Source organism: Pipistrellus kuhlii, unplaced genomic scaffold, assembly GCF_014108245.1.
Source record: "Pipistrellus kuhlii isolate mPipKuh1 unplaced genomic scaffold, mPipKuh1.p scaffold_m20_p_4, whole genome shotgun sequence".
In the NCBI taxonomy this organism is placed as follows: domain Eukaryota; kingdom Metazoa; phylum Chordata; class Mammalia; order Chiroptera; family Vespertilionidae; genus Pipistrellus; species Pipistrellus kuhlii.
This window is the reverse complement of record NW_023425540.1, coordinates 69,499,856-69,515,676: the sequence shown is the minus strand read 5'-3', so window position 1 is coordinate 69,515,676 and position 15,821 is coordinate 69,499,856. Positions and strand designations below refer to the sequence as shown.

The window sequence follows — 15,821 nt, the reverse complement described above, 5'->3', positions numbered from 1 at the left end:
CTAGTTATTTATCATTTACTTGAATTTCTTTTTTATTAATTCTTACTTGAGGATATTACCCTCACACCCTCCCATTTTTTTAGAGAGAGTGGAAGTCGAGAGACACAGAGAGAGAGAGAAACATCAATGAGAGAGAGACACATCCATTGGCTGCCTCCTGCACGTGCTCCTACCAAGGCTGGGCATCAAGCCTGTAACTGAGGTAAATGCCTCAGTTACTATTATATAATTAAACCCATAACCCTTCAGTCTGTGAGCCAATGTTCTAACCAAGGAGCAGCCAGCTAGAGCTACTTGAATTTTTTCATTCATTGTCATTGGAGATTATCTTTAGATTGTGAAAGTTGACCATATTATACACCATTTATGGTAGATGTGCAGTTGTCTGGAATAAGAAATCATGATATACTAATTTTTCTCTAGAAGACTTTTACATAAAGTCTTCTAGGTTTATAAGAACAGCTGCATTTTGTTTCTTCTATGATTTGACTTGGCTCTGATAGTCCTTAGAAGAGAAAATAGTCTAAGGATTAACATTGAAGAGTAAAAGAATATAGGCAGATAACATCCTAACCTTAAAACTCTTCCTATATGTGGGTATTAGTGAGATATGTCAGACCTCTTGCAGTTAAATAAACTCTGAGAAATACATCTAAATAAATTTTGTACTTAAATGATAAGTTTGATTTAGTCCCCTGATCACTCAGTTGTTTAAAAATGCTCTGTTCTTAAGTGATCTTTTTAAGTAAAATACCTTGGATAATTTTAAAAGTCTGGTATATAACAAAGGACATTTCAAGATATCTTCATGTGCACACTAGCAAATAAAAAGAAAACTAACTTTTAAAAAATGGTTTCAGATCACGTCTGCTTTTTCTTTTTTAAAAGAAATAAAACCTTGCAGATAAAATTGAAATCCCCTGTTTCTTTCATTCATTCTCTCTTTCCTCTCCTTTCCCAGAGGTAATGTCATGAACTTGTAGTGTATTTAGTCCATGTTTTACACACTTACTACATCCAATGTTACCATGATATATCAGTTTTATATATTTTTTGAACAGAAAAAAAATAAATGAGAGGAAGATGTTTACTTATGCATAAGTATTACTTTCAACTACTTTTCAACAAATTCATATAATTTGCTTTCTTGTTGGCATGTTTTTATTTTTGAAATGCAATATCTGAATTATTTTTAAACATCAGGAAAATAACATTATTAATAAAATGATAGGTGGTTAATTTTTCCTTGCATATTACACTTAAATCACAGTCATTGTGAAGAAGCTAACATACTTAGAAAAAATATTATTGAGATACTAGAGGCCCAGTGCTCGAATTTGTACACAGGTGGGGTTCCTCGGCCTGGCCAGCAATCAGGGCTGAGCAGAGCCATCTCACCCAGTCTGGGAGGAGGGACTGCAGGAGGTTGGCTGGCAACAGGAGGTTGGCTGTGGGAGTGCACTGACCACCAGGAGCCACCTCCTACATTGAGCATCTGCCTTCTGGTGGTTAGTGTGCATCATAGCAACCAGTTGGCCAGTCATTTGGTTGACCAGTCTTAATGATCACTTAGGCTTTTATATATATTATATAGATGTCCCACTGTAGTAATATAATGTTCAAGATGTTCTATGAACATATATTGTTTTTAAAGAAGCCTGTTTTGCAAAATATTTACAGTTTAATATTTTAAATAAACACAAAATACTATCACTTTCCATGTATTATCCAACTTGCTGTTTTTATCAACATTGCTTTTGAGATCTTGTAATGTTAATACTATAGAACTATTTTATTTATTTTAACTATTGTACAGTATTCCATTGCATGCATGTAAAGCAGTTTATCCATTTTTTTTTACTGAAAAATACTTAGATTCTTTATCTTTTTCCTTAATAAAAGAGTGTTACTGCGAACATATTTTTGAAATGTTTATACACATATACCAGAATTTTTCTTGACTAAAGGTTATACATATCCATCTTTCTCTTACTAAGTATTGTTAAATTGCTCTCCAAAATAGTTTACTTGACCATTACAACAGTCTTCTCTTAACCAGGATTGTTTAACCCAAATTATTCAACATTTGGTCTTAGGTTGAGAAGTTAGGCTGCATAGACTGTCATTCATTAGCTCATTGAACTAAGTTCCCTGTGTCTTGCTTCCCTTATTTGTAAAATGAGGGTAGTAATAGCCATGCATGATTAAGTTCATGAGGACTACATGACATAAACTATATAAGGTGCTTAGAACAGTGCTTGCCATAGTTTTTGGCTTCTCTGATGTGTATACAATAATATCTTACTGTCTTAATTTGATTCTCTGGGAATGAGTTTGTACATCTTTTCATATATGTATCAGCTATTTGTATTTTATTCTGTGAGTTTATTAACTTTTTTTCTATATTTCTAAAGGTCTTGTCTTGTTGATTTGCATATTTCTGTTATATATTCTAGATGTTAATTCTTTGCTTATGGCATTTGTATGTTTATAGATGTATTCATGCCATAAACAAAAGACTTATGTGTATGTAATATATATTATATTATAAGACTATATAACATATAATATATAAATATGTATATTTCAGTGGTTCCACTATCTGCTCTTAGAATGTTGTTTGACTTTGAAGCTTAATTTAGTGATTTTTCTTACTTAAAAGATTTTAATTTTAAATAATTCCCTTTTACTAATATCTCTCTTGTGATTTGTTTAAAAGTAATTTCTAGGTATGTTAAAATGCTTCATAATTCTTCGCTAATGATTAAGTAGTAATAACTTACAATGACCTAGAATAACAGATAAAGAGAGAGAGAGAGAGAAAATATGAGAATATGAATGAGAATGCATGTACTCAAATATGGGTGATATAGCAGAATGAAAAATAAACTAATTCTATAAAAACAAAAAAATGAAATGAACTTTTTTACATTAAATAATTAGTTTTTCTTTCACCCTTATGCTTGTCCATGACATATGTAATTTAATTTATAGGAGTATGTTAGACAGCCCAGTCACTCACTGTCTTCCATCCCATATGTGGTGGAAAATGTTACCTCATAGCAATTGAGCCAGACATGATAGTAGAACTGAAACGTTAAAGAGCCTCTACTGGCAATCAGATTCATCTACTCTGTATACAGGATTGCTATTGAAGAGAACTACTGCATACTTAAAATATTTTTCCAAATATTATCACTTAAAATGTTTTAAGAACTGATTCACACAAAATATTAAAATTATTTGTCTTTTTCCTCCAGGCAACTCAATTTTTTCAGTGCTTGTAATACTTCTGTGGGTTCAAAATCATTACATGTTATGTTTCTCACAGACCTAATTGTCTCGAGCTATTCATTAAAGTTTTAACGTAGAATTAGTAAAAATTCAGAACTTGGAAATGGGTGGGCTTTAAGCTTTCCGGAGTCTGCTGCCCCAAATGTAACAGATTGATTTGGGACTGTCGGCTTCTTCTCAGATAAGTTAAATAGCCGGTCCTAAGTAATTTTCCAAAATGCTGGATCTCATTTTCAGCTAGTATGCATTTTCTTCATAATTTGTTGCATGCCGCCTTTCATAAAGTGTTTTTTATTTGCATCAGCCCCAAATCAGTGCGGCCCGTCTGATTTTTTGTTCATATCTTTTAGAAACCTCATGGCTGGTCTCACATCTTGGCAAGGTAGTATGAATTAGACAACAGCAGGTTTTCATGTATAATGAGTGCAGAGAATCATTGCTTTAATTTATATTTATTGTTGAAAGTATTATAGATGTCTCCCTTTTTCTCTCCATTTACCCCCTCCACTCCGCCACCAGGACTTCCCCACACTATTGTCTATCTATGCACTATGCATATATGCATATAGTAGTAAGTTCATTAGTTTATCTCTTCTGGTTTCACACACACACACACACACACACACACACACACACACATACACACACACACACACACTTCCCTCTGAAATGTGTCAGTCTATTGTATGCTTCAAATGTCTCTGGATCTTTTTTCTTCTTCAGTTTATTTTGTTCATTAGAATCCACATATAAGTGAGATCTTGTGATACTGGTCTTTCTGTGACTGGTTTATTTCACTTAGCATAATACTCTCCAGGTCCATCCATGCTGTCTCAAAAGGTTAAGATATCCTTATTTTTTTACAGCTACATAGTATTCCATTATGTAAATGAACCACAGTTTTCTAATCCATTCATCTAATGATGGGCACTTGGCCTGTTTCCAGAATTTAGCTAGTGTAAAGAATGCCAATTCTTTGTAAGGGTTAAGTCTTATGTAAACATCTTAATTATTAATACTTGCAAATAACATGAGAATGATTAAAAATTGGGACTCTAACCCTGGTCTATTGGCTCAATAGTTGGAGTGTTATCCTGCAAACTAGAGGATTCGATTCCTGGTCAAAGGCATGTACCAGAGTTGCAGGTTCAATTCCCTGCCAGTCTCTCTCTCTTCCCTTTCCTTTTGCCCTCCTTTCCATTCTCTTTAAAAACCAATGTAAAAAATATCTCCAGGAGAGATTAATGCTCCTCCCCCCCGCAAAAAAAATGGGACTCTAATGCAGAATATTAATATATCAGTGTCTTAAAATTATAATCAAAGCTCAGATACACATGCAAAGAATGATAATAGCTACCTATGAACTTCACTCTGTCCTTCCAAAAGTACAATAGAAAAAATTATACCGAGTCCTTAAATTTATTGAACATTTAAAATTTAATTTAAAATCCCCATTGTGGCCGGGACCGGTTTGGCTCAATGGATAGAGCGTCGGCTTGGGGACTGAAGGGTCCTGGGTTCGATTCCGGTCAAGGGCATGTACCTTGGTTGCGGGCATATCCCCAGTAGGGGGTGTGCAAGAGGCAGCTGATCGATGACTCTCTCTCATCGATGTTTCTGGCTCTCTATCTCTCTCCCTTCCTCTCTGTACAAAATCAATAAAATATATTTTAAAAAAATAAAAAATAAAAAATAAAATCCCCATTGTGAATAAAATGCTACCTGTATCATTGAGGTCTTGGCTGCAAGAAAACTGAAATAGAATCTGGATCATTGAATTAAAAATAGTTTCAAAAGGATGTAATAGAAAGGCACTGATGGCTATAGAATCTGCAAGCAGTCCAGAGAAGCAAGCTTAGAGAATAGGTAAGAGCCAATAGAGGCTCCCAGCAGAAAGCCCAGGTGAGGTCTTGTCTGGTTAATTCCTTTGCTACCTCCACTGTCCTCTTGCTGCTGAGACAAGTTTCTAAAGATTTGTCTTTGCATCTGTTCCTTCCACAGATTCACACAATGGAGATTTCTCCTTAATGGGAAATAGTTTGGTTGCAGGACAGGCCAAATGTACAGTGTGCTCATTTTCTCTACATAGCTTATCATATATTTTGACCAGGCTTTTCATGAACGCTACAAACCTATTTTTGTTGAGAGTCCAGCTTTAGAATGAAACCGTAGTAACTAAAATGTTTTAGCAGCCATATGGGTCTCAACTATTCAAACTTAAGAGGAATTACAATAGACCCCTTTTAGTAAAAAGTTTAGATTGCCCTCAAAATGTCTGATTAATTAGGGAAACCTAAGGGATTTATTATTTACTATCTATATATTAAGGTAAGCTTCCTGTAGTTATCTAGGAATTGAAATAGTGAGTAGAAATGTGATAACCTTTATATTATGTACTAACAAAATAATATGAAATGTGAGTATATTTATAATAGCTCAAAAATATGTGTGTGTTTTTTCTAGTAGAAAATTTCAAGTTTGATTTCCTTTACTAATTAGGAACAGAGAATATAAATAGATAATATAAAATAATAAGATTCATAACCCTCTAATTTTTGAAGGCAATCAGAGACACATACTCAACCTAGCAAACATCTGGTTGGAAATTCGAAAATTTACTTTAGCATCAGGATGTTTTTCTAGATCTGGAAAGTTAGCAGAGTTTGGAAACATGTGGACGTTTAACCGAGGTTTCCTTTGATGTTCATCATCAGGCAGTCGGAGCCTCTCCCATAGCTCAGACCCTGACGATCTCATTGTATCCTGTGCCATAATTCCTCCCTACTGAGGGCCTGCGCTCAGTGGCACGAGGCTTAGTTCCCTGGCAAGTAGATCAAGGCTGCAGGTAGAAATAGGTCATCAGAAAACCAAGTAATGTCAGGGCTAATTACAGATCAGGGCGGTACTGCTGGAGTTAAGGCTAAGAGTCGTGAATCAAAAGAGGTGCTCTCTTTTACAGACCACATTGGAGTCGGAGCGGGGGGGGGGGGGGGGGGTTTAAATACTCTGCTTTGTATTTGTCCATCATACTTTCTGGCTAGGTAAAAAGGGAGATTTTTTTTTTTTTTTTTTTTTTCACTGAGTAGAAATTATGTGAGTCTGGTATTTCTCCTTTCAAAATAATTTATTTCTGGCTGTACAGTATTAATTTTCAGGTTGTGAAAGCTGGCTTTGATTCTAAGCAGATATTTTGGAAAGAGGGAGCTTGAATAATACAGAAAATAACTCCATAAGGAAATATAGTACATCTTGGAAGGATTCTGCTCTCCATTTAAGTGGTTTCTTCCAGCTCTTATATTCAAGAAAATTGTATCCATATAGAATTACGAGGAACAAAGCCATAGTGAGGTTTGTATAGGGCTCTCTGCCTCCCTCATCCTTTACCTTGCAATGCCAAAATAATGGCCATAATGAAATAAAGCATAGGGAAGTGTGTTGTAAACTAGTAAGTGTTTTAATCTGTTTATTGATAGCCACCAGAGTAAGAACAGCTACCAGGTACTGAGCATTTTTGAAAAGCCATCCACTGTGATAAGTACTTGAAGTTTTTATCTCATGGCATATGCATATCCACATCAAAAACTATAAGTTCTCTTTATTATAGCAATTTTACAAATAAGGTAACTGAGTTAAAGTATCTTATACTAGTAGTTTGTGTGAAATAAACAGATAACTCATTATCATTATTAGCTTTAAAAGAAATTTGAGGAAGTTAATTGTGTGGACCTTTATCTCACCTTCCCCCTTCCCTCCAGGTTAGCTAATTTATGTCTTTGTGCCATTGCATAAGTTACCTAACTTCACTGTGCCTCAGTTTCCTTATCTCTAAAATGGGCATAATAATAATAATACCTGTCATGGTGTTGTTTTGATGATGAGAAAAGTAAAAACATGTAACATATTTACAATCCACACTAATAAAAGAGTAACATGCTAATTAACCAGATGCCCACCAGCCAATCAGGAGTGAGTATGCAAATTAACCCAACAAATATAGTGAGTTAATTTGCATACATAGGCGCCAAGCAGCAGTGGGTGGGGGGATGCTTGCATCCTGGCCATGGAGACGATGACACAGGCTTTCCACACCACCCCAGCTGCTCCAGGCCTCTGGGCAGCGTGGGAAGGCGAAAGGTGGGCTCTGGTGAAGGCAGTGCTCACAACCAGGGGAAGGAAGGCTCATTCTTGCATGAATCTTTGCAAATCGGGCCTCTAGTCCTATATAATAAAAGCCTAATATGCAAATTGTTCAATGTGGAGTTCATAAGTTTGATGGCTTGCTGTGAGACCACCAGGGGGTTGTGCAGAACTGCAAGGGTGCCCGTGATGTGGTTCTGGCAATGAGTGGGTGTTAAGGCACTGCTGGCCCCAAAGGGCCCTGACAAGAGCAGGAGGACCGTGGCAGGATGGTGGAGCAGGTGAACCAGCGTAATCAGGCCAAGGCCGATGGGAGCAGGGGCCCGATCACCCCACCAATCACCCCACAGATGGTGACCAGTGGTGGCAGCTGGGGGCAGGGCTGCCCCCCAGCTCCCAGGCACTAATTGATGGCATCCCAGGCAGGATGGTGGAGCAAGTGAGGAGAGGTGGTGCCAGGCCACATCAGGCTGCCAGGTGAGGCTACAGGGCTGTGAGGCTGGGGGTGTGAGCAGGAGCCCAATCCCCTCAGGCCACCCCGAGGAGTTCCAGCTATGCACGAATTCATGCACCGGGCCTCTAGTAGTGATATATTACTCTATCACTGTGTCTATGCTTGTCACTATTTTCTCTGCCTTGCATTGCTGACAACAGCCTACACAAGAATATGGGACCATGTGCTTTCTATTACCAATTTGGGACATCAGATCTTAAGTCCAAGGAGAATAGATGGGATCCTTGATATATAGAGAAATAATGCAAAGAAACACAGAAAAACCCCTGAATTATGATCACTTATAAATATTTTCAATACTATTAGCTGTTTAGGCAATAGTTTAACACTGCTAAGACAGTTTGAGAGCTACAATCATGTCACAAGTCTCTAAAGTTCTCTGTGATATTTATGGTAGTAGTGATGTCATCTGGAGGAAGGCCAATCACACCAAAGATATCATTTTATTAAGTCTATTTCAGGCAGCAATGTCTGAGGATACAACAGGAACTCATCTGCTGATAAAGTTAGCTAAGTGTTTGCCGAAGTGTGTTTCATCCCACGTTAGTCTTGAGGAATACTATTGGATAAAAATATTTTATGGGCAAATAAATTTTGAATACTGCCTCTGCAGTTAATAATGCACATAAGTACATTAAAGCCTTCTGAAAGTTGTGAAGTTACACACACACACACACACACACACACACACACACATTATGTCTTTGTTTAACTCTAATATGTACGAGGTGGGCAAAAGTAGGTTTACAGTTGTAATATTATACAAATAATAAATAATACAAGTTGTTTTGTGTACTCACAACTATAAACCTACTTTGCGCCCTCTCCCACCCACATATTTGACCACATCATTTTTTTTTTACATAATACTCCTACTAATCTGTGAAATTGGTGTTCCATTGACCACATATTGGGAACTACTGAGTTAGATCATATTTCTGAATCTGAACTCAGCAGGTGTATTTTGTCATGCAAAGCCCTTCACACCCCAGATTTCATCATCTCTAAACTTCTAATTAACTTTTTAAAAAATATATGTTATTGATTTTTTTTACAGAGAGGAAAGAAGAGAGATAGAGAGTTAGAAACATTGATCAGCTACCTCCTGCATACCTCCCACTGGGGACATGGCACAACCAAGTTACATGCCCTTGACCGGAATCGAACCTGGGACCTTTCAGTCCATAGGCAGACACTCTATCCACTGACCCAAACCGGCCAGGGCCTAATTAACTTTTTATATTTAACTAGAGGCCCAATGCACAGCATTCATGCAAGAGGCTCTACCCCAGTTGCGGCTGCCTCGACCTCAACTCCCACCACTGTGGCTTTGTCCAGAAGGATGTCCAATCTAATTAGCATATTATTATTATAGATACTGCAGGAGAATGAGTCAGGACACCTAAGCTGTTATATCAAATCTATTTTGTCTTGATGCCAGTTGCTAGAATTCCTGGCTTTTATTTTCTCATCTGTTAATCACATGATCAGATCAGGTCATCTCTTCAGGGAGTTCCATCTAAAAGTTGTTAAAATTTAAATGATACTTTACAGTTCTCAAAATGCTCTTATGTGTCTCATCTAGAATGGCCTGGTTCCTTTTGGGAAGCTGGCAGGAAACCCAGCACCTGCCTAATATTACAGGTTGGATTGGAAGTTCACTGAGCTTCATCTTCTTGGACACTTGGCCAGCATTGTGTGCAGACCAACCCCAGCTCTGAAAACTCTCAAGTGTTGAAGTGATACTTGTTCATAGTCCTTTCACCCAGAGCACAGAAGCTAAGCTGCTGATATGATTTGAAGTGGGTTGGCTGCCATGCCATGGGGCACCCGCTGACAGAGAATTTCCATATCCGAGAAGTACTTGTGTACTAAAGAGTGGAAAGTCTAAATCCAGGCAGCCATGCAGCCATCTGAGAAGTTGTGGCTCTCTTTGGAAGCATATCAAAGTGGCCAGTGAAGCATTTAATGAGCTGGGCTTCACTTAGTTGAAAGAAGGGGTCACAGCCTTAAAACCCAGGAAGGAATAAATGTATACAGAAAAGAGGATTTCATGCTGAGCAGAAACCACTGATCAAACACAAGATCCCACTTCTCCCCCTTCCCCTCCCCTTCCATGATCAATGTTACATGGTTTTTGGTATTCAATACATTTGTCACTCAGATTTGGCTCTGTTGAGCACTATCTGTGTGACTTTGGGTAATTTTATTTAACCTATCAAGCCTACTAGATCATCTGTAAAGGAAAGCTATCCATGCCAACCAAATAAGGATATTGTACAGATAACTGTAAATAATGGGTATAATGCACTGGACAGACTTCATGATTGGCACTATAAAAGGACAGAAATGATTTGTAATTTCAAACACACCCTCTTAAAGAACTGGACACTCAACACCAGACACTGTCAGCTACTCCAATATGCATCCATAGAGCTTTGTTTGTGCTGCCAGTACAGTAGCCACTAACTACACATGGCTCTTAAGCACTTGACATGTGGCTAGTGTGACTGAGGAACTGAATGCTTATTTAATTTAATTTAATTTGCATTCAAAGTTTAAATTTAGAAAGCCTCATGTGTCTAACGGATACTGTTTTGGACAGCACAGCTCTAGATTATAACAAACCACGTTGGTGTGAAATCTTATAACTGCTAAAATTTTCTAAAATACTCAATTTCATGTCAGGTCACAGATTCCACAGTTTAAAAAGTTGGTGGTGATCCCTTTAAAAGGAATAACTAATTTAGCTTTAATTTAAAAGAGGGCCCAGAGTATTTTTTATGGTGAATTTATAGGTTACATTACTTGAAGTCCTTCTATGCAAAATACTGTGGGAAGTTTCAGACTTTCATACTGTGAAGTAGAAAATATTCAGTAGATATCCCTAGGGATCTATTGAATCTCACTGAAATAATGATTTGCACATGAGCAAATATTACATTCTGAAACAAAAGAATAATGTCACACTTTCTGTTATGGTACAGAAATCATTTATTAAGTCATCTATTAAATCATCTGTTAATCATCTATTAATTTAAGTTCTTTTATTGTGATGTTCTTACTGTTTTGAAAATAAAATTTGAAAAGATCTCTTTTATAACTTTAAACTCTTCTTGTATTTTTGCTGTTGGTATTTCACTATAGCTTTAGTCTGAATTTTATATCCTCTTACTTAGTTGTAATTTTTAACCATATTCTTTTCTGACTCACTTTTTCCTTTTTGTCTTTGAATTCCACTCTATCTGATATTGATTATTGCTATTTCGGCTTTATCTTACTTATATTTTTCCTGCCACTTTCTTGTCCTATTTGCACTCTCTTTTGTTATTGTTAATCTTCACTCAAGGATATCTTTACCATTGATTTTTAGAAATTGGAAGGGAGGGAGGGGAAGAGAGAGAGAGAAACATTCAAGTGAGAGAGACACCTCCATTGGTTGTCTCTTGGGAGCTGGGATCGAACCTCCAACCCAGGACAACTTGACTGGAAATTGAACCCATGACCCTTGGGTGTACTGGCCGATGTTCTAACCACTGAGCACACCACCAGGGCTTTCACTCTTATTTTAACATTTCATTTAGATGGTTTTATTATTTTTAATATTTTATATTTTTACTTTATTTTTATTGTTGACATTATTATAAATGTTCTCATTCCCCCTATCCTTTGCTCATTTCCATCCAGCCCCTGCCGCTCCTTCTTTCTATCCAACACTACATTGGTGTCTGTGTCTTTGCATTATGCATATTTGTTCTTTGACTAATCTCTTCACCTTCTTTCATGCAGTCCTCCTTCTGTCTGACAGCTGTCAGTCTGTTCCATGTCTGATAGTTTTCTTACAAATAGAATAAAGCTGAATTTTATTTTAATCACATCTACAGATTTGTTTGTTTGAATAAAAACTAAGAATTTTCATATATTGTGATTTCAGTGTATTTGGTTTATTTCTACCATTTTACTTTATATATGTCATTGTATTTTTATAATTTTCCTCATTTCACCTTTGTTATCATTTTGACTTAATATTTCATTCCTGTACTTGCATTGCCTTTCTTCCTTAGTTAAGAAATTCTATTACATTCTTCATTAAACTTGTGATTACTTTTCTGTCTTTCACATTATATTGAAATCTGTCTCATAATTTTTATATACTGTACTATTGAAATTAAATATCTATTTCTCTCATCCCAAGAGACATTTTACTTGTTTATATCTCCCAGACCCAATTTGCGCTCTTAGGAATAATTTATTTCTAAGTTCTCATCATGGCAAATACTTGTGCACCCCCATTCCTGACATTGTATTTCAAGCTATTATCATCTGGCTCTTTTGTTTCCAGAATTATTTCTCAAAATTATGAATTAACTGGAGACCCGGTGCATGAAATTCGTGCATATGTAGGATCTCTAGGCCTGGCAGGCAATCAGGGCCAATTGGAGCCTTACTTCCCCTGGGAGCCTTCCTTCCCCTGGTTGCTGGCTGCTGGCCCGGACCTTTCTTTGTCCCACACTGCCCCTTAGTGGCCAGTGCACATCATAGTGAGCGATCAAACTCGTGGTTGGTCGAACTCCCGAGGGGACACTTTGCATATTAGCTTTTTATTATATAGGATAACTTGTATTTCTTATTTCACTGTATTTTAACACTCCATGCTGCAGGTGAGAAAGCTAACATTAAGTAATTTAAACTTTTTTTGCAGTTACCCTTTTCTTTCTTTCTGGAAATGCAAGTTGTTTTTTGTTGTTGTTTTCATTTTTTCATAGGGTTCACGAGGTTCAGAGATTTCACAAGGCTGTATTTTTGGGGACATACCTTTTATTTGTTATTGTTATCTAGGACACCATGAGCCATTTAAACAGAAGATGTAAGGCTACTTTTTATTTAAACATAGACAGTTTTTTCCTATAATTCTTTAAAAATATATATATATATTTTATTGGTTTTTTTACGGAGAGGAAGAGAGAGGGATAGAGAGTTGGAAACATTGATGAGAGAGAGTCATCGATCAGCTGCCTCTTGCACAACCCCCACTGGGGATGTGCCCGCAACCAAATATATAAATTAAATTTATATATTTTATAAATATATAAATTTGACCGGAATCGAACCCGGGACCTTTCAGTCCACAGGCTGATGCACTATCCACTTGACCGGAATTGAACCCGGGAACTTTCAGTCCGCAGGCTGATGCTCTATCCACTGAGACAAACCGTTTTTGGCTTTTCCTATTCATTCTTTATTCTCTATTTTTTTAAATCTTATTTTGAAATTAATATTATTCATATTCTGGTCTCTAGTCTTTGTCTTCTAAATCTTATCTTATGATATTAATTGTTTAGAAATTTTGCTCTGTGTTATAAGCTGTGTCTTCCACTGATCTTCTAGACAATTAATTTAGCTTGAAGCAGTAGCCATTCATTTTTCTGTTCTGAATATTGAAAGGGTTTACTTTCCTGAACCAAAGAAAGACTTTAGACTTTTAATTTATATATGCACATTTGTGAAGAAAATTCTCTCAGTGCCAATACCAGTCAGGCTACCTGGCTTTCTCCACCAGTTAGAAGCTTACTGGCTGTGTAAGTTATGGTCATTTTTATTTTACTGAGCTGGTGTCATAGTACTTTGACCTTGCTAGTGAGATGTTTTAAGGGGATCTCTTTGTTCTTGAGTCCCTCCTAGGGTTCATGTGTGAGGAACAGGTATAAAGCTCCAACAAGAGATCCAGGAATGATTTACTTCCCCAGTGTAGACTACCACCCATGCTGGGCCATTTTGCAAGAGTGATGGGTTCATTGACAGATGCTACCTGTGTCCTCTTAGAAGAGCATATGATCTATGTGTGGTCTTTCTTGCTCTTCAGCATTTTCCTAAAACTCCTAAGTAATAACCCCCCCCCCCCCCGTAATGAGTCACTTGACATGTTCTCATTCCTCAGGAAAGCCCCAGCCCCTCTAGTCAGATGTTATTCTTGAAGTTGGATGTCAGGACAGAATTATAGAAGAAGGGCTTTTGATTTCCTGGGAAGGGTGTGATTTATTGGCTTCATTGACTCAATAGTATGTATATGGCTGCTTTGGGCTCAGGAGGAATTGATTTAGGCAGAAATTTAAGTAAGAAGATAGTATATTAGCCCAGTCGTGGTCCCTCTGGTTGAGCATCTATTTATGAACCAGGAGGTCTCAGTCTGATTTCTGTCAAAGCATATGCCAGGATTGTGGGTTCAATCGTGAATTGTGCAGGAGGCAGACGATCAATAATTCTCTCTCATCGTTGATATTTTTAGTTTTCTCTTTCCGTTCCTCTCTGGAAAAAAAAATGTTGAAAAAAGAAAGTAGTATATTGGATCCATATTATTATAGAAAGGCTTTGTCAACTAATGTGCCTAATATAGTATTTTATTCACTGCCACTGCAATCCAGTCTTGTATTTGGATCAAGGGGGATATAAGATCTGCTCAAGCACTGGTTTTCATTGATTCTGTTTCTGAGTATATTAATAATGAAGAAATGCTTTATGAGAATATGCCAAAATTTCCCTGGAATCATTAAGGCCTATTTAATTATATTTAGGTTTTTCTTAGATACTATAAAATTTGGTACTTTGTCAATTTGATTTGTGAATGATCCATCTTTTGTGTGAGTCATTTGTGTTTCTGGCCTCCTTATTAACTCATGACAAGATATTTTTGTCTCTTTAAATCTCTCCTTCAAAACTGATGATATTCTTCTGATTATTAATAATCTTATTAGTTTTTAATTTTCAGCATTGTTTGTTGCCCTTAAAGTAAGTTAATTGGCTTTGCTCTTGGGAGAGTGCACTTGAAGGCCATGAATTTTGGGACCACATCTTTGATTACCTTCATCCTTATGAAACATGACATCAAAGATAGCAATTTTGTGTGCATCATTGCCCAACACCTAATTACCTTCCATGCCTATTTATTCTTCAAAAGCCCTTTGATGTCTGCAGTAGCCTTGTGCTTTGAAAGACTAGAAAATGGTGCAAGGGATCTGTCTTTATGGAGTACATGCTACTCTGAAATATTAAATAATGGTATTATGCTACAAAGACAATGCAATGAAACTGTGGTAATCAAAGTACTTATCTGTTTGCAGAAGCAAAAGTCTTTAATTTACCAAGAGTCTCAATTTAGAGAGAGAGTTTCTCCCTGAGATAGTATGCTAGGTGGAGACTCATCTTTGGGAGAAACCAGAAGCAAAGCATGACTGGGCTTGCAAATTTGGAGTTAGGAGATGATATTTGGGGGGTGGCAGGAGGCATTTGAGAGGTTGTGACAATATTCATTAAGATGGTAAAGCACTTGGGTTTCTTAGGAGAAGGCAAAGCCACCAAAAACTAAGAATGCAGATGATCCACGCTGGGTTTAATGAACCAGCATGCATGGTGTAGCGCTTTCAGTGAGGGAATCTCCAAGTCAGAGTTCAGCTTCACTAGTTCTTTGATTGTCTATGAATGATTTATTCTCTGACTTTTTTTTTTTAATAAAAATGGCAAAAAATATTTTTAGCACTTAAGGATAAAAAGAGATAGTTTATAGAAAGAATCACTGTAAAGTGCCTGGCCAGATTTAATTTTCTCCCCTTGATTGTCAAAAATGGGGACAATGAGTTGTTTTAGTTCATGAACAATAAGAGATACAATTTTCACCCACTGAGTGAACAAAAATCAAATCATTTCCTTCTACTGTTGAGAGTGTAAAGTAGTGCCACCTATTTAGAGAGCAGTTCAGAATATTAGTTTGAATATTTTTCAAACCTGACACTTCACCCAGAAATCCAGTGCTAGGAATTTACCTTACAGAAAGCCAAAGAATAGAGTCAATAAATATGTTCAATTGCAGTCAACTGCAAAC

The 15,821-nt window shown here is 36.8% G+C and overlaps 1 protein-coding gene across 3 annotated transcripts in view; it reads left to right on the top strand.

Annotated features, from left to right (window-relative positions):
- Nucleotides 1–15,821, top strand: part of FBN2 (fibrillin 2) — a 234,378-nt gene that overhangs the window by 49,600 nt on the left and 168,957 nt on the right. The gene's annotated exons all lie outside the window — the stretch shown is intronic.